This window comes from Pleurodeles waltl, chromosome 12 (assembly GCF_031143425.1).
Source record: "Pleurodeles waltl isolate 20211129_DDA chromosome 12, aPleWal1.hap1.20221129, whole genome shotgun sequence".
In the NCBI taxonomy this organism is placed as follows: Eukaryota; Metazoa; Chordata; class Amphibia; order Caudata; family Salamandridae; genus Pleurodeles; species Pleurodeles waltl.
Window position 1 is genome coordinate 140,303,408 of NC_090451.1, and position 18,669 is coordinate 140,322,076.

An 18,669-nucleotide genomic window follows, 5' to 3' on the forward strand; every position below is an offset into this window, starting at 1 on the left:
AACAAGGGAAAGTGGGAAAGCCACTGGAGATCGCAAAAACAAAGAAAACCAAGCTGGGCTTTTCCTGCTTAGCCCCCACAAACTATGGACCAGATCCCAGAATATACATGAACAATTACAAAATGCATAGCTTCCACCTTTTTTGGTCTTTCTACTGTGGTATTCTCCTGCTTGTAGCTAACTTCAAGTTACTGTGATGCCCCCGAATGCCTATGGAAGTTGAGGTTATAAAATTGTAATTGAACTGTTATATGTAAGGCGCCCCACTCGTCCTATGGGTATAATTGTGTTCTATAAATATCATAAATAAATAAATCTCTATGACATCATTTCCTTTTCAGAGATGCAACTTCAAACACAAATGCAATCCAAATTATGATCCCAATATTGTCCACCATGGTGGACAATATTGTTATAGGAGTAAGATCCCAGAGAGGCATAGTGGAGTCTGATCACTTTAAAGGTCACTTGTTAATGTTTGACTCGAGGTTTAAATCACTCCTCCAGACCTATCAGCATGGACAGTGATCTAGCTGCATTCCAGTAAGCATTGTCCCCTCCTGCTGACCTAGGCCATGGAGTCTCAAGTTGGCAGATGTAGCAGACCTGAGTTGTGAGGTACGTGTTCCAAGCAACTTCCTGTAGCAGGGATTTGAGGGAATGGACCCCATCTAGTGTACTGTAAAAGAAGGACACTATAAAGTAAGAATAAACAGAAGAGAGCTGTTGAAGATGCTCTTCACCAGTGGTGTCTGTTGTTCTACACCAAAGAGATCCAACATAATTGGATAGGTCTGAATTTATGTCAGAATATCAGGTTAATCAAGGACCATGTATAGGAGGTCCATATAGATTACTTGCATACATCGTTATCCTTCCTGAGAATCTGTTATCTTCTCTCCTACATCAGTCCTCCTGGATCTAGGATGCACACCCATGCCCTACAGCCTTTCCCAGGGTAGGTGACAGACTATCCAGACGAGGTCATTTTTCAGATGGTGACTTAGAAGGCCGGGTTCCCTAGCTCATGCATTTCTTCGTCGACATTGGAAGCTGCCCCTGGGGTGGGAAGGGGAGGATGGGAGTGTTCAGACCAATTGGCACTTCTACTTAAAAAATAACAGTCTTCGATTTTATAATTACAGGGCATGAATAGACTATGATTTCTGCTCCCAGAGGATGAAGCTCAGGGAAGTATGTGTTTGCATATATTTCATAGCCATCCTCCTCCGGAAAGGCGGTAGAACAACTGGCAAAATGTGTGTGTTCCTTTGATTTCTCTGTACCTCGAATCAGATGCCCTACATCAACGATCCCTGATCAGGCAGTGTCCGCCATGTGGCTCAGTGATGGTGCTATGCTGCCAGTAAATATCACACTTGCAAAGCAAGACTCTATGAATTTGGCTTTTCAACGAGGCACTTTATGAACAGAATCGCCCTCTCTCAAGAGAAGGAGCCCACTGTGTACCTACACGGACAATTTCAAATGTGAACTTTCTCTGTGGTGCATGGAAGCGTCCCTCAATTCATCACATCATATCAGGCGAGGGTTCCAAATTCTGCAGTACTTGCTCATTTGACAAGCTGCTGCAAAAGCAAGGCATAGAAAAGATTACTTGCGAAGCCTTCCAGAACATGAAATATGAAGTGTAATTATTAGTGATATAAGTAGAACTTAGCAATAGTTTTGATCTCTTTCTCAATTTAAACTTCCACTTTTTCTTGAGATTAATATAATGACTTCCTAAACCTACCTTAAGGTAGTTATTCAACGATGTCCCTTTCAGCAACAGAAAGCATATTGATAATGGGTAGTTATTTGGGCTCCAACAACACTTGCACTCCCCTGAAATACGTGCTGCAGAGTATATTTTATTTCTGAAATGTAGAAAGTGGACCAATTACCTCAAGCTCGGTGGAACCAAAATGCAACTCTCCAATCACAACCTCCAAGTGCTTGTGTTTTTGTGCAAGTCTCATTGATTCTTGAGGTCATCACGTCTGCCTCTCACCTCGAGGAGGTCTCATTTCCCTCTGTAAGATTTCCAGAGATGTGCAGCGTCAGGGTGAGCAAGGGACTCCTCGTCAAGCACCCCTGGGCTGGGGGTGATGCGTCCCTCCTGAAACCGGCTGGTTACTAAGCAATACATCTACTGACGATTCCTGGCTTGGCTGCAAACACATCAACTGGGACAATCTGGTGCAGGTTACCTGGCAGGTAAGATTTTGTAGTTGATTTTGTGACTATGCCTCAATTTAATATCTCACCAACTTCTATTTATATAAAAAGTTTTAATTACAAAGAAGATGAAAACAGTATCACGGAGGCTGTGGTTCACAGTTGTTCAAGTTTAGAGCTGAACTATTTCCCAACATTAGGTGGAGGCATAACCCCTTTATTAGGCTGTAAATCTCCCACTGGGATGATTGTGTACTGGTGATTGGCATTTGCTGGTAACTTATTCCCCAGTATTCAAATGCAAAATATGTATTTATGTTGTTTATTTTCTAATGTTTAACGGCTAAATATTTGCCGAACTTGGCGCTGCGTTTTTCCTAGTAACTTGTTGTAAAATGTTTCCAAAAATATCATATTAGAATATTTCCCTTCGGTGGGGAAACAGGCTCCAATAGCTAACGATTTGAAGCCTCTCACCATTTGGTGAACCAGTATGTCCAGAATTTGCATGGTGAAATATTAATTATTGCTGGTGCTGATGTTTTCCTGACTTTCGGACATGATGCTTTTCCTGAAAATTGTTTCTTAAGTATTTTCCGAATTTGATGCAGCATGCCTTTCAATATATGACACTGATGTGTTCTTGCTAATTGGTGGTAGGTGAATCCCCGTGTCAGTTTGCTGACAAGGATCCGCTGTCCAGGTGTTCGTCTCGCCCGGCCAGTCACTAACCGGCCACCGTACGAGAAGATGGTGGGGAACCAGGCGCTCAGGAAAGCTGTGGTGATCTGTGCAGCTGTTCTTCTAAGCCTCCCCAGACCCGTCTCTGGGGCGCAGACAGCGTGCCACCTGCGCAGCAACATGGACAGCAGTCTATCCAGGGATGGAGATGTCATCCTCGGAGGGGTCTTCCCAATCTTCTACAACAACGTCTTCCCTCTGAGCGAATTCAGGGGACCCCCATCACCGAAATACTGCAACACGTAAGACTGAATGAGAAGGAGCGTGGTCATGGGGTGGTGGTGTAGGGAGAGTGAGAGATGGTTCTTGCAAACTAAAAACTTCTGATTCACAGACTTAGGGGTGCAGCTAAGAATTGAAGGTGACTGTGCTTGTTTCACTCATTGGACAGTGCTGAGGGCTGGCAGTAGAGCTGTGCGTACAGTACTGTACTTGAAGCTTGCACCGACACAGCGGCAATGGTGCAAGTCACTGTGGAGATGTATTGAGAGAACTGAGTTTGTCCCAGTTTGGGAAATGCTGTGTGTAGTCAGCTTAGGTCTATGGTTTATTGCAGAGCTATGGATGGGGCATCCGTGTAGTTGAGAAGTTGAAGGCACATGCCGTTGTTGAGTGCATTGGAGGTGATCTGCGTAGGTCCTAGTTTAAGCACATGGGGGAGATTGACATGTTGGAAATAGAATGAGTGGGCAAGACACTTTGTGGGTCCCCTACTGCAACAGTACAATCATATTAGATCAGAAAGGAGATGCATTATCCCAGTTGTTTCCTGTTTAGAAATACTGGAATAGCAATGGGTGCCACTGGCAGGATTGTGGTGCGTCAGCAGTCCTGCACAAAGATCTTTGTACTCAAATAGTAGGCATGTTTCAGGGACACTTGATGTGCATTGGTGGAAATCCATGGGAGTTCCAGAGCTAGGACACAGGGCACAACTGAGGTCCACTGGAGGAGCTGTCCCTGGATCTGGCCACCCAACCAGCATGTGGTAACGCAAGGCAATACTGAGGCCCTTTAGCAAATCTGAGGTTCAGTGGCAAATTGCTGCACAGGGAGGAAAATAATCAACTTGTTGCGTTTCGTCCTCCTTATGCAGAGATCAAATAATCATCTAGATTCCAATTCTCCTCAAGGTTCCGATTTCGAGCCTTCCGCTGGTACCAGTCCATGATCTTCAGCATTGACGATGTGAACAGGAGCCAGCAGCTACTCCCGAACCTTACTCTGGGGCTTCAGATGTATGACTCCTGTTCTGCTGAAGCCCGGGCGCTGCAAGGCACCGTGTGGATACTATCAGGGCAGCGAGCGCCAGTGCCCAACTACCAATGCCAGTCGCGACTCCCAGTGCCCGCCATCATTGGCGACTCCCTGTCTGCGACCTGCCTGCTCATGGCCAGGGTCCTGGGACTCTACAGGTACCCCCAGGTATGGTCTCCTCATGCTCCTCCCACTGCTAGATGGTGCTTCCTGGCTGTGTTTAATGTGCACTGGCTCTTATATGCCATAATATGACTCACCTTCAAACACTCAGCCCTGATGAGCTGGATGCTGCAGAAACATTTTGCTGTCTGCATAAACATTCAAACGTTTTAAATTACTCAGGTTTCCAATAATCTACAGAAAGTTATAGCGCTCTGGGTAGAATTGTGGGGATTCTGGTGAGTTGATTTACATGTACACTTTTTATAGCAGTAGCAATTTTTTAATTCATAGACAAACTTGCACATTCCCATAGTGGGTCTGTCTAATGCTGTCACAAGACTGAAGAAAACTGTGTCACATGTATCCTTGAGTTATGATGACAATGAATTTGAAGAGTTTAATTTAAGAAAATAATTCAATTTGTGCTGCTGGACTGTCACGAACTAGTGACACGGGGGGGTAGGAGGGGGGGGGGATTTACCTCAGAGCTGCGGGGACTCATAATAAAACCACCAAACACCCGAAAAATAATCTGGAAATCAAATAATCTGAAAATCATATAATGCCGGGGTTCAGCACCCCACATGAGATATCAATAAAAATAAGAAAAAATGATATTTCAAATAAGTGAATTAGGCCATATAGTATTTGAAAGAACGTTCTGTGCCAAATTGATGCAATTCTTTCGAATTCAAGATTAGCGTTCAGTCATTTCACTAATTTAGTATTGACTAGCACAGTTCCTTCCAAATTAATATGAATCCCTTGCGGGCCAAGGTGATGTCGACAGCATAACAAAGGTTTTTGTTGCTTTCTGGAAACTCTGCTTCGGTAGCAAGCTGAGGTCATGCCTCTTGGACCAGCCAGGACTTCTTGTGCTAAAGATAGGCAGAGGATGTTAGCGTCCTCTGCGGCCTGTCTACACCTCTCAGGCAAAGTTTTTAAAAAGTGCATTCGTACCGTGGCCCGTTTTTTGCCCACCCCTCGTATAAACCCACACCGAGGACACCATTCTCTACTAATAAAAAGTTCTAAGCGCAGAATCCCCGAGCACACGTGAAGGAAAAAGACAATAGTCCATGTCAGGTAATCTGTTCTAGGCATGTTAGCACCGAAGTTGAGCAATCTTGCAGGATTATATGAAACAACGTAATGTGGGAAACATACATTCACATTGACTATCCAATGCATCGTAGTAATTTTGCACCAGGTGGCCAGAGCAAATGTTTCAATACTGGTACAAAACTCTCCGCCCTCAGCGGAGCGTGGCCTGCCAGTGCCACCGGTGCAAGTTGCTGATCTGGCACAAAGGCAATGAATGGCAAAACATGCAGGTAAGAGAAAAGGTTTTTGGTTATTACTGTGTAGTACATCAGGACAAAGAGCCTCGTTAGTTAAATCCTGGCAGCAGAGGTTAATTTGTAATGAAAAACGTGCTGGTGCCTAAAGCTCTCCTTAGAAACACACGGCTGCTGCATTCAAATGTGCGAGCACTGAATACCGAGGCAGCGTAATCCTGAGACCATCTCGGGCCTCTTTAATCCATTTACAGCCACTCCCTGCCCTTAGGCTCTCTCTTACAGCTTTCTGCTTTCTCCCTTTGCAACACTTTTCCGTCTTCCTTGCTCAGTCTCTCCCATACATATCTTTTGCTTGCAGTAATTGTCTGATGCTGGAAAATAGGTTTCGGCCCTCAAAAATAAGAGCTGGTGCCTCCCACCGGCAACCACCAGCTCAAATTAAGCACTGCCTGGCAGTGTTAAAATGGCTTTTAACAGAAAACATCAGCGCTCGATCAAAACTGCACAGAAATGTATATATTGTGCCGATTTCCACAGCGCACTAATCACCCGTGAGGGTATCCAAGCGCTTACCAGGAAGGTAGGCGGAGGACTCCCTAGTGCAGAGGTCTTCAAACTTTTTGATGCCGGGACACCCTCTCAAAAAGTTTCCTCCAAAAAACGTCTAGAACCTGGTACTCCTCATCATCACCAATCATAAATGTCCACAATTCTCACAGCAAATCTGTTTTTTACAGTGAAGAAACAGTGAGTGTGGTGGAGTAGTGAAAGGTGTGGCTAAAAACAGAGGTCTTCATTTATGAGGAATTGGCGCAGTGCAGCGCTGCAAGCCTTCTTGCTACACAGTCCTACACCAATATAAAAGAGCAGAATTGGACCATATGTATGAAATACTCTGCATTCCTGTCCTTTCCCCCTGCGCTGGCCCACAAATTGCTGCCTAGCCCCAATGTAGGTAGGATTGTTTTTGTGCAGGAAGGGGCACCCTCCTGCACAAAAGCAATCCAGAGAGGCATTTTCCTCTCTCTATGTGTGCTGCAGAATGCAACACACATGGAAAGAGGAAAGGACGAGGATGAATGAAAACATTTCTCCTCATTACGTCTGCTCTGGGGAGGCGTAAGGTTTTGGCACTGCTCCGGTTTACGTGATTTTGAAAATCTGGGGCAGTGTCACAATCCATGGGTGTTGTGTGGGAACAGCCACGCAACACCCATGGGATGCCTCCTTGGCACAGAGTAAGGCAACGCACAGTGGCATTGCGTCTCCTGGTAGGTATGATTGACAGGCTTGTGCCGACAGAGTGATAAAAAAGTGAAGCTTTGGTCACGCAAGCCTCTCATAAATAAGTTCCAAAATATTCTGTACGTTTTTTTAGGTTTTTCACCATCAGGTAGCTACATATAAAACAACAGCCAGCTTAAATGAAAAATAAATAAAAGAAAGTTGTTACTCAGTGGGAAATGCACTGTAGTGCATTATGAAACCTCTGTTAGCTAACGCACTGCACAAGTCTGTGTGTAACTGGAGAGAACAGAAAGCATTGTGAATATGTAAGTCACAATTGTATATTTGCAATACACACGGTATAAAATAGACTACTATGTGCAAAATATTTTACATAAAAGAGTGCTTCCAAAATATAGATTTTATTAATAGGCAGACCATGCGTAATACCAATTTCTTTTACATAACTGTCCCTTCAACACCTCCTTAGGGGTAGTAAACACTATGTAAATACAATTAGAATTAAAAGCATGCACTTTGCAATTCAGTTGTTAACTCTTTTTACTACTACTCAAAAAGAATAAATCTTTGTCATCACAAAGCTTCCATTGATTCGATTACTACCTCCTCCCAAGCATCCTTTACATTGCAGATTAACTGATAGCGCATATTTGCATTTCTTTCAGGGAAGCAGGCACGCTGGCAAGAACGCTTCTTTAGATGTCTACCACTCCCTCGGATTCACTTAACAGGAGACTCACTGAATTACAATTCAGCTGAAGCTTTCTAAACTATCTAAATTAACTGTCACAGGATGGTTGTCGTTTTCCAAAAAGGGATGGTTCACGTTTTCCAAAATGAAGGATTCGAGGCGGAAGTGGCTGAGGAATGATCTCTTCCCTTCCGATGCCTCAATGCCCCCCCTGGGGGCCCCAACCCACAGTTTGAAGACCTCTGCCCTAGAGGTTATCAGAAAAGCCAGGTCTTCATCTCCACGCAGATCTCAAGAAGTGATGAGGAAGGTCTGAGGTGCTGTTGGAGGTCGTTCCACCCCTTTTGGGAGATGTAATAAAAGGCGTGGCCCCCTACTCTGCTACTGTGCATGCGGGGTATTTGTGCAAGTGAGAGTTCGGCTTAGCGGGGGTATCTGGACATTGGTGGAAATGTCTGTGGCTGTTGAGGTAGCCCAAAATACTTCTATTTGTGTCTGCCAGAAAGTCACAAAACAATCCCTGGCAGGCAGAAATGGATTTACTGCTTCATATTTCCCTGCCACAAGTGTGGAGGAATCCGCAGTTGTAAATCTCATGCACGGGGTGTCGAGGTAGTCAATACAAGGTTGAGACACTCTTCTAAGTTTGTGAATATCCAAAAACACGTGAGTTTATGGACATTCACACCCTCCGGTCCAACCCCTTCCAGTCCCAGAAATGGTCGGAAATTTGACCCAGCCAAGGGATGGAGAAAACTCACATTCCAGAATAATACTGGGAAGGGATCAAACTCAGATTTGATGTAGATGTAGGGGAAGAAGTGTCCACTCGTGAAAAATTGTTCTGCCCATGATGGAAAAAGTGCATGTGTACAGTGGGCTTCAGTGCCTGTATGTTTAAATCTGCAGTACGTAGAATTCTGCACAGGGGGGACCAGAGTCCATCCACAGATGTCACATGACAATCTCAGTAGTACGCCTCGAAACGTGCACCTGACACAGTTTTCTCGACTGGAAAAGTTTTTTTAAGGCAGAGAAGTAAATCTCTGCATGTAGTTTGCTATTTTTTATGAATTAGGCTCAAAATTCCAAAAGCTACATTCTCATATATAATGAAATGGACCTATGGCTTTACAATTCATAGCGCTGAAATTCCAACCGTAAAACACATTCTCAGAACAAGACCTGATGCACTGTTTTGTTAATGGTTCACCTGGTAAAATCCAGAGTTTGTGAATTTTATGTCACATGTGTGAAAGTAGTTTTTGCTCTCTAATGGCCCCTTGTTTTAGTTACTGGATTAATCTGTTGCACTTCCTGAGACCAAAAAGCTAGGATGAAGCCTGTAGAGGCCAGATGGCCTCCCTTATGTTCAGCAGCCTCTTCCTGATACACTCTGTACTCCCTGCTCCTACTGAGCTGGGTGGAAGCCTGTAGAAACTGGATGGACTATTATCAGCCAGGAGATCCTGCTGAGCTCTGTAGTCCATGCTCCTTCTGAGCTGAATGGGAGCCTATTTCCTGCAGGGGCGTAGTTTCAGGGGGGTTCTTTGGGGTGTTACACCCCATAATAAATGTATTTTCAGATAAAAAATTGGGTACAGGTGCTTTCAGTAGGGTATGGTGAGATTTCTGTCAGATTTCACAAGGATTTTTGACATAAACACAGACAAAAAATGCACAACCACTCTGTCGCGCTCTGCTTTGAAATTCTTCAAAAATGTTGGTTATTTTGCAAAATATTGTGTTTTCTCTCACTTAGTACCCCTACCAATCCCCATTAGTCTCCCTTTCCACTGCCCCTTTATCCTCTCTCATGTGACCTACTTGTCGTATAATGTAGTTTGACATTATATGCCAGTGAGACTGTTGGAAAATTTGAAGTTCACTTCCACCCAATTTTACTGACCAAGCTATGCCCCTGACTCCCTGCTGCATTCTGTGCTTCCTGTGCCCAATGAACTGATGGGAGCCTGGAGCAGGAATCCGGGCTCCTTTCCCAAGGGTGGCTCCTCCGTAATGGCAGAGGAAGGTCACCCCCCTTCTTAGTCAGACAGAGACATATAAAATGATAATAAAATAATGTTATTATCATTTTATTTGTCACTGTCTGACAGCATGCTCAGGATGGTGCATGGCTGGGCCATAGTGAGGAGTGATGGCCACTGTAAAGTGCACATGTTGGTTTGGCCGGCTGTCTTAGGATGGCCAAACGACATGTACACTTACATTTCTTCAATCAGGCTGTGTAACAAAGATGGGTTGGAGAAATGGCACAGGCTCCCTGCGCCTGAGCGAGCGTCAAACCAGCCTGCTCAGGTCAATCCTGGTGCTGCTCTCATGCTTGCTTTAGCATGAGAGCAGCGTCTGAATTGTGATTCTGTGCCCCAGTGACTGCGGGGAAGAGAGGAGCGACAGAGGCAGCCGGAGCAGCAGGCAGGTAAGCTTTTTTTAAATTATTATTATTTTTAACTTCCCTTGACAGTAAACCCCCACCACCCTTGATCAGCTGCAGCCACCACTGTCCCTTCCCCACTATGCACTTCCTGTATCTAGTGAGGTCTATGAAAGCCTGAAGAGGCCTGCTTGGCATCCCTGTTTTCAAGAAGCAGCCCTTGATGCACTCTGAGCTACCAGCGCCTACTGGCCTGGGTGGAAACTAGGGGGGAAATGAGATGAGCTACATAGAGCAAGTTTCTTCAGACTTAAAACACAACACAATGTCTATTCACCAGAGGGCTAACATGTCACTACTGATCTCTATGTTCACAGATCAGTTACTCTGCAGTGGTCCCCATTCTAAGCGATAAAGTCCAGTTTCCATCATTCTTTAGGACCATCCCAAGTGGGAATGACGTGGCTTTCTGCATGACCCGGCTGGTCCTTCACTTCGGATGGACGTGGGTTGGGATACTGGAAATAGAGAATGACTATGGTCAGCAGGGGAGCCAGATCATCAAGAGTGAGCTGGCCAGGCATGGAAGGTGTGTGGCATTCGTTGAGGTCCTGCCCCTAGTCTACTCCCATGAAAAGATCCAGCATATTGTCCAGGCCATCAGGAGGTCCTCGGCTAAAGTCATTGTAGTCTTCTGCACGGAGTCCCTCCTCATCCAGGTGATGGAGGAAATATCCCGACAAGGAATTACAGGAAGAGTCTGGGTAGCCAACCACAGCTGGTCCAGCTCCCGCTCTTTCTCTAGGAGGGAGTTTTCCAGGACCTTGGGAGGCACCATTGGAGTGGCCATCCGAAGAGGAGTAATGACTGAATTCAGAGATTATCTCTTCCAGCTTCAAGCAGCTGAAAATCTAGATGACCCCATTACCATTGCCTTCTGGGAGCAAGCATTCAGATGTCGGTGGGCAACGCATGTGGAGGGCAATGGGACAATGACAACGGGCAGCCAATTGGTCAAGGAGGCACCTATCTGCACAGGCCATGAAAATCCAAGATCTCTAGATGAAGCTATCCTTGATGTGAACAATTTTAGATTCACCTACAATGTTTACAACTCGGTCTATGCCATCGCTCATGCCCTGCACAACCTCATCCACTGCAAGCCGGGTGAGGGACCATTCGCACAAGGGGCCTGCTCCCACCTTCAAGATCTGAAGCCCTGGCAGGTAAAGAGAAAATGAGAACATTTATTCTTAATTTTCCAAAAAGTGTTTGAGGAATCTCTGTAAGACCTCCAAAGATGCTTAAAGCAAGGCAATACATTGGTTGTCGAGTCAAACTATGTAAACTGAAATATCATAGACCAGTGGTGCCCAACCTGTGGTCAAAGGTCCCCTGGGGGGTCCGCGAAGCCTCATCAAGGGATCCATTACTGCTTAGGAAATGAAATAATATTAACAGATTAATAACGTTATAAATAAAGTGGCTAAATGTACAACTGAAAATTTTAAAACGTACTGTAAATGTTAAGGAATTCGAAATTTGAGGCTAAAAATTAAATTAGTATCCTCAGATTGGTTCACGGGATCAGTGCAGATGCATCAAACAGAAAATGGGATAGACGATATGTGGCTTCAAATGAATTTAGAAAAGCTCTAACTTTCCTATTAAAATTATGTTTTTTGTTTTTCCTATTTATATTTGTTTGCAAATTAAATAAAATGCATTATCATTTGTGTATGTGTTTGATGGACTGCTTGTTTCTGTATTTTTTGCATATTGTTTTGTGGTTCGAATCATTGACAATGTTTAGGCCTGCGTCCCCGCTTCCAGTAATGACTCATTGAGGAGCCCCCGGATTTCGATAATGATCCAGTGGGGGTCCATGGGTTCCAGTAATGATCAAAGTGGGGGTCCACAGAAGGTTGGGCACCACTGTCATGGATGATTGTTTTCTCTTACCGTTCATTTGAAGATATAAAAAATGCCAGAAGGCGCACATTTCTTTATGGCTAATTCCATGAAGGAGCGTGAGGTTCCGCAGAAAAGACTGATATTTTCAGTGTTTGAGGCAATGTGCTTTTTCTCTAACAGCTTTTCTATTACCTGAAGAGAGGACGCTTCCAAAACAAAGATGGAGAAGAGGTCTACTTTGACATGCATGGGGACCCACCCCCTGTCTTCGACATCCTGAACTGGCAGCTGGACCCAGCGGGGAATGTCCAGTACGTAAAAGTGGGAAGCTTCGATCTGACCGCCCCCAAAGGGCAGGACTTTAAAATAAACGCGACAGCTATTGTGTGGCATGGAGGGCGGCAGCAGGTGAGATGGATACAGCACTGCTTGAGAGGGGAGGTGCTAAAAACAAAGATTGGGGACATACAAGCAGCTCAGGGGCATAACTGGCTAACAGGACAACAGTAAAACAGAGCATCCTAATATTGGGGCGTTCACATCTATTGAGAGAATTATATGATTTGTGACCGCTGTCGAAATCTGTTTACTCGCATGCACATTATTATTTTATGTCAAGACAAACAATTTTTGGACTTCGAATTTGCATTTGAATTCTGGACTTCGAAATTGCAAGTAGTTAACAAAAAAATGAATACCCAATATGAATGAAACTGTATTCCGAAATCTGGGAATCTAAACAATCAGTATTCCGAATTTCTCCCACAGTCCCCAATACATTGTGTTAAAGAAAGTCTCAGTTTTACACCAAAAGTACTTTGTGTTGTTGCTTTCGATCTTCTCCTTTAACAAGACGCTTATCCTGGCAGTGAAAGGGTCTTCTGCTTTGAGATCAATGATAAATCCCGCGGGTGCCTCTGCATCATCTTGATGGATCCTGTGGCCAATACACGGTCCTGATAAATGGGTGCCGGTGACACGCGACTTACAACCACTGGCAAACGAACAAGGGATCTCCCTACCACCCCGGTGTAATAGGGATCTCTTGTTTGCATGGGCTTTCTTTCCATATGCTTGCAGGATAGCTCTTGCCTGTAGGAATGTAATGTCTTTGTTTTCTATTCCTCGGTTGTTTGGTTAGCTCACACTGCTAGATATCCCTCTGATTTAGGAATCACTCCTCAGGAGTTGCTCTGCTTTACAGTTACCCTCTAGCTGCTCTTGCTTACAGCTGTTCCTGTGTTTTTTCCTGCAAGGTTCCTGACTCAGCCTGCAGCAGCAGTTGTGCCCCAGGATTCCGGCAAGCTGTGCGCCCTGGGGCCCCGCGATGCTGCTTTGACTGCATCCCATGTTCACCAGGAGAGATCTCAAATCAAACAGGTAAGTACCACTCCCAGTTCTGGGCACTAGGGAATTGCATGTAATGCCAGTCCATCCCCATCACAGGAGGATCTCCCAAGAAAATGGAGTTGGGTTTCCAGGCAGAGACAGGTTCTCACAGGAGTTCTGCTGCATTAGTCACTCCTGATGATCTGACCTTTTCTCGTGATGATTTGCCTGTTTCTCAAACTTTGCCCAAGCACCCATGGAGATGATCACTACGAAATACCTAGCCTTGTGACCACTTTTACCAAAAATGATGTCACTATTTTGTGAGGGGGGAGAAATTGGGTTATTGTCTGAGGGGGTGGAATCCTTGTCAGTGTGAACCATAAAGGTCACTACATTAACCTGTGCTTAACTCCCTGCTAGCTTTGCACAAAATAAGTCAGCCTTAACTTAGAGGCAATGTGTCCAGTATTTATGCAATGCACAGACAGTAATAAAGTGAAAACACTACACAAAAAAAATCTCACACCAGGTTAGACTTATAGAGCACATTTTAATAAATGAAATGATACCAGAACGGCAAAACTCCAGTCAGTAGTACCCGAGATATTCAATTTTAAAGTTTTAAGTGAAAACAGCACCTAAAAGCACATAGCGCCATATCTGGTCACACTAAACTGGGGAAACTCATAGGTTCAGGCGGACTACGATTGAGCAATGGTCTGATACAGGGAGTAGGTTAGGGCTGCTGAAAAGTTAATCTTTAAGTCTGACACAAAGAATTCCGTTCACAGTGGCGAATGCCCCAACAAGTGGGGAAAGTGTTGCAGATGTTCATCATTGCAGCATGAAGAGCAGGCCTGGCGTCGTTGACGGTGGTCACCATAGCAAGAAGAGTTGGTCAGGCATCTGGGACAGTTGTTGCTGGTTTACAGTTACCGCAAGTTGTTGCTGCTGTAGCACGAAGTGTAGCTCTTGCACTGCTGTTCATCACTGGAGGTCACTGTCGGCATGAAGAGTAGGTCTCACTGGGTCTTCACGTTGGCAATCGTTGTGGGTGCCAGAGTTGTGGCACAAACAGGCCAGTTTGCGGTTGCAAGGAGCCAAAACATCAGGATTTCCACCTTTTCTTTATGATAAGTACACTCTGATGCCAGCCAAGCGTCCAAGACCTGGGGAGGCACCTCTTGGGGTTCAGGGACAGGTACAGCAGGTCAGCTTGGCAGTTGCAGGGAGGTTTCTGAAGCATGTTGTGCCCTGCAGCTCACAAAGGAGGTCAGCCCTTAGAGTCACTCAGTTTATGCCGGGATGAAGGCAATCACATCAATTTTTCCTTCTCAGACAGCAAGTGAGTCCTTCAAGCAGCAGGGCAGTCCTCTGGCAGCAGGACAATCCTCCTTCTGTAACTTCCACAGGTCTTGGTGTTCTGATGAGTGACTCTGGAGGTCCAATATTTACCACTAGTGCCAGCCTTTGTGTGTGAGTGTTGGAGGTGGGGGTGGGCTCCCTGCCCTACTCCCCACATCTGGTTCTTCCCCTATCAAGACTCAAACTGTGCCAAAGAGCAGGTCAGGCCTGGTGGCAAATTCCTTTGTGTAAGTAGGGCTGGGTGCCGCCCCTCCCCAGACCCATCCTGTCCACACCTAAGGCTCCTTTGTGTTACTGTCTCAAAGTAATACACATACCCCAACAGCAAAGCCATTCACAGTGATGTGACACAGGACACTGGCAGAAGTCACGGATGGTTGGAACAAGAAAATGTCAACTTTCTAAAAGTGTCATTCTCAGAATTGTAACTTAATATCTGACTTCATCATCAAAGAGGGTTTTCAATTACAGTTCACGAGTGTAAACAGCATATCTCTATCTGCTCCCAATCTAAAGTTAGCACATATTAAATGTAATAGGTTAACCAAGTGTTACAGTGCACAGAGCCCTAAAAGCCAACAAAAATTGATTCAGCAAAGGACAGGAATGAAGGCAAAATGTTCAGGGTGACCCAGCAGAGACAGCCAGGTCCAACAGTCAGCGCTGTGTCTATACTCAGAAACATGTGTACTCATAGTTTTAGATAAAAGAAAGAGGTGGTCAGGGGCTCTGCCCATGGAAATGCTTCAGGGTTCTGGATACAGAGTCAGTATTGATGCCATCAAGCAGGAATTTTCTGCTAGCTTCCTATCTGCACATCCACTAGTTGAACTGGCCAGTGTTCTTTCAAAGACCTCTACGTTACAATACCATGTGCAGATCTTTGAAATATTTTGATAAATGCAGCACACACAAATACCTAAAACACACACAAGTACCTAAGGACAGACACTGGAAACATAATCCAACCGGAATAAGAAGCCATCCCATGTTAGTAACATAAAAAATTCTTCATTTACAAGAGAAGAGAGCAGAAAGATACATTTTTAGGTAGAAGTGAGCTGTGTCCACTACATACATACAGTCATACAAATTGGAAAATGTTTGTTACTGCACACCGTTTTGGTTAATGTTGGCAACTGCATTTGCCGTACATTAGGTAATTTCTGGTAAAAAAAGAGGGGTCCTGTGCCTGCTCTTTCTGTACATAAGTTGTGGGATAAATATGATGCTAACGTAACTCAATCTCAAATGTCTGCTACAGTTTCTAAATACACATACACTACAGCCCTTGTAACATTGGTGCTTTCTTAAGTCTGGGTGGTCAAAGACTACCCACAGCTACCCTAAGGGGCTCTAGCATAGCTATGTAATTCTGTCTATTTGAGCCTCACCATGTACAAGCTGCAGGATATACAGTCTGTGGAAAATCAAACTAGCTGTATGATTGCCAATTGCCCTCGCTTCAGCCATGCAGCCCTCCATTTTACATTCCTCCACTAGCTACCTGTTAAAGATTGCATTGTGTTTAAAACCATCATCATTGTACCTGAATCTATATTCATTCTGTGTGAAAACTGGGCTGACGGCAGAATCCCCCTCACTTTTCTCCCCCATTTTTAGCTGATACTGGTGTTTTTTGACTGTGCCATGAGCACTGCTAACCAGTCCCAGGGCCAGTGCTCTTTGTAAAATGCTAAGTGCAAATTAGACATCATTATAATTGGCTCTGACAACCTGTCTATAAGTCCCTAATATATGGTAGGGCATGTAGGTTTAGGGACCCAAGGGTAGATAGGGCACCCCTGAGTGCACTGCTGAGGTCCCTGGTGTCATTGTAAAGGCCTGCCTGCCTTGCTGGCTGTTTAACTTAAAATTAACCCCAAATTCGACTTTGGAATTAAAAGTACTTCCAAAGTCTCAGACTACATTATGTTTGCATACAAGTCACCCCTAAGGTCTGTCCTAGGTGTTCCAAAGGTTGGGTGCAGTGTAAACATAAGCAGGCACTTTATAAAATATGTTTTATAACCCTGGTGAAGGAAAGCAGCCAAATTAGTTTCCCCCATTGTAGTAAATGGGCTCTATATGCTAACATTGGGAGACTTTATTTTAAAATTATAAAGTCTTATTTCCAAAAGACATGAGCTAAATATATTATATTGGTACCAAATGAAATGTTATGATAAATCCAACAACTTGCCAATGTTGAATTTAATATAACTAGCACAGGGAAGGAGTTTTAGAACTCTTTCTGAAAGTTACAAAATTCAGCCCTGTAGTCCCCCTTTCTAATTGGTCAGCCTCTGGCATCCTGAGCCAGGCTACCTTAATGGGGCGTGGAGTGGCCTAGGCTGCGAAAAACGAAGCATCTGATGGGAGGAGAACTGCTGCAGCAGATGGCAAAGCAAGATGGAGGAAGAGTGCCAAACTGGTCTTCAAGCCACTTAGGACAGAAACTGGACCTCCCCCATTTACTGCTTCCCAAGACAGATGGTAGCCCCAATTATTAGATTAGGAGGGGGCTTGAAGGGGTGTATTAAGGGAGACTTAGCCACAACAGTGGGTGGACTCAGCCGTATGTAGCCTCCAAGGAGGAATTTTCTCCATGTAGAGAATGTTGCTTTCTGGGATCGATTTTTGCCATACTTCACAGGAAGTGGTCTCCCTAGTCGGTGTGGCCTGCACCCCATTGGATAGGAGCACCCCCCTCCTTCCCAAACCAGCAGCAAGGATAAATATGGCAGTGCTGCCCCACAACCCAGATCCCTGTTGGAAGTAGATACTGGAGAAGAAGGACTGCCTTGCTGAACCCCTGGTCTGCACCTGAAGAACTGCACTCACAAGGACTGCACCAGCTGCACACTTTGGGCTTCACCAAGAAAAGAACTTAGCCTTGCTCCTGTAACTCCAGGAGTGGACTCCCTTAAAGCTACAGGTACAACGGAGCTGACCAGAGTCCCCTGAATCAAGTCATGAAAGAAGAGCCCAGCTGACCAGCGTCCAGTGGCCATTTGAGAATTCTGACCAGGTGCATTCTGGGAATTGTAGTACCAATTCCCAAGGAGCCACTCAGAGCTTCTGGAACCTTGGATCAAGTTTGTGGACACTTCAAGGATGCAAAAGGACCTCTGGAAGAAGATTGAGAGGTTTGGAGAAGTTTGGAGCAACTGTTGTAAAACGCTCTATAAGTTGAAGAGGTGCATTGTGGGAGTTGCTGTTCCAGACCCAAAGAGGCAAACCAGAGCCTCTGAACCCTTGGCTGGTGCTGTGTACTACTTTCCTGAATCAGGAAACACTTCTGAAAGTAAGTGTAACAGTGTTACATCATGGGTGACCTGAACTCTGGACTTTATCCCTGTCCAGTGCAACCTTTTTTTTAACCCTTTGAGCGCCATTTGCTTCTAATTGCTAGTATTTCTTTAATCGTTGAACATTTATATCTCTGGTTCCCCACATTGGATGTTTGTAGTTTGTTGTCATTTTAAAGATAAAAATATTTCCTGTTTTTATAAATTGTTGTTGGATTTTTATGGCATGTTGTGTTTTACTTATTTACTGTTTTGTTGATATTAAATATTTTACACACCTGTTTCCTAAATTAAGCCTTAGTGCTCATGGGCCAAGCTACCAAGGATTGAGCAAGGATTAATTTGCTGAGACCTTGACTGGACCTAATAGGGGTTTGTGGCCTATTGCTAAGTGTACCTACCTGCCCTTACCAATAACCCACTTTCCGACATATTCATTAATCAGTTTTCATTAAGAAAAGGCTTAGCCTTCATTTTATGAGATGTAACCTTCGGTCAGTATATGCAGCCTCTTTCGCAAGTCTCAGATTCAACACACATCCGCGCCCATTTTTTCATGGTCCTTGTTACCACCCCCATCTGGAACTCCATACCATTCTCATTACGTCTGCGATATAGACAACTTTAGCTTGCCCACACCTATTGTTTCCGATATATATACATATACAGTGGCCCTTGAGTTAGCCCCTTATTTTCTGTCTATATCAGTTTGTGTCACCTCTTGGCTTGATGATTTTTCTCCCTATTCATGGGTTTATCTCAGCCAGT